We start from the raw sequence: 1,713 nt of genomic DNA on the forward strand, positions 1-1,713 counted from the left end.
TGTGTGTGTGTGTGTGTATGCTTTTCTTGAATTCTTTACTTCAATAAAAAGCATTCCCATCCCACTAGTGGAATATTTATGTCACTAAGTAAAAGTGAATGAAATAAATAACATTGCCCTCCCAGGAAACAATGACCTCTGAGCTACAGAATTTTCCCTTGTTTTACGAGGAAGATTAAAACTGGTACTAGTCTGAAATAGAGAATTCTTTTGATTGTTTCAACACAAAAGGAAATGGGAAAGGCCAAACCCAGTCTAAGTAGCAGTGCTATGTGATTTCTTTCAGTGTCGGCTTAAGCCACCTCATTGACTCACGCAGTTCCATGCCAGCACTTGTGAGCTATTGATTAGCTAGCTGAATTTTATAAGGTTCAGTTTCTTTTCTACTTTAAAGATGTGAAAGTTCTTTGACTCTCATATATATTGATTTCATTTCAACAAGTCTGACAGAAAGTCATCTACAGTTATCCCTTTTGTAATTCTCAATGGACTTCCGCAAGATCAATGGTGGAAGGTTTGCAAGAGGAGTGTTTAACAGCACCACATTGCTTATAAATAATAGGCTACAGTGGACCGAAAGAAAAATGATTGATGGGTCAGTTAGAAAGACTTAAAATTCAAGAATCTTTCAACATATGTACTAAATCCCCTGCTTTTGAGATTCTTGGATATAAATCCTAGTAGGCACTGATTTTCGACCTATAACATGTTAACCTACCTCCCTACATCTCGAGAACTATGTACTTGGAACATAGACCTTACAAAAGGACTAGTCACATTGAGCACAGTGGCATTCAATTTTGGCAAGATGCTCCCTGGCATCTAGTTTAGTTGGTTGTTACTTCTGGCAGGTTAAGGTGCTCTTATCTCCAAGTGTATCGTCACCCACATCTCTCCTCCCTTGATTTGGATCATACCCTGCCCACCAAATTAATATTAAAAATCCTAATCCTGTGTATCTCAAAACTATGCCTTGAAAAATCCTGTTATCATGGTGTTAGAGATAAAGGTCATAGTGAGATAATTGGACCACTTCCATGGCTCATATGTTTATAACAAATATCATGCGGTCCACCATACAAAGGGGAAACGCTTCTGAGGATGAATTCAAAGATCTGAAGAAAATAACAACCCCTCCACAAACGGATGCTAATTGTCAAGTCACTCTGGGTGGGACTGAGCCCCCATCCATGATGACATGTCAAGGGACCCAATCTTATGCAGCTTTTGTGTAGATAAAAATGCATAAAACTGTTAAACAATAAAATAATAACAGTTACATAAATATTCACATATTCACATACATTTGTATATAATTTAAACAAAAAACGTAAAGGTAGAATGCTGATGCACCCAATCATAGAGCCAATGATTTATGCCAGAGTATTTGTATACAATCATTCCAAAGGATTCTCATTAACGATGTTGAGTTGGAGGAAAAAGTTGTCTTCAAAGCAAAGAATATTAGACATTGCCCTCAAACCACTGAAGGCTCAGAGAGACGAAAACCAGATGTCTTGAGGTTCTCAGAATGAGTTAATCCTCAGGCTAACTTGGACTTCTAGCCTCTGTTGAGGCTACCCAGTATGTGGCACACCATTACAAATGGCTCTTCTGTAATACAAACACTTCTCTTTACTTCAACCACTGTAAAAGGCCAAGGCTGGAAGACTGACACCACTCCACTTTCTTTTTTTTTTTTTTTTTTTTATT

Source organism: Mus pahari, chromosome 14 (assembly GCF_900095145.1).
Source record: "Mus pahari chromosome 14, PAHARI_EIJ_v1.1, whole genome shotgun sequence".
NCBI classification, from domain to species: domain Eukaryota; kingdom Metazoa; phylum Chordata; class Mammalia; order Rodentia; family Muridae; genus Mus; species Mus pahari.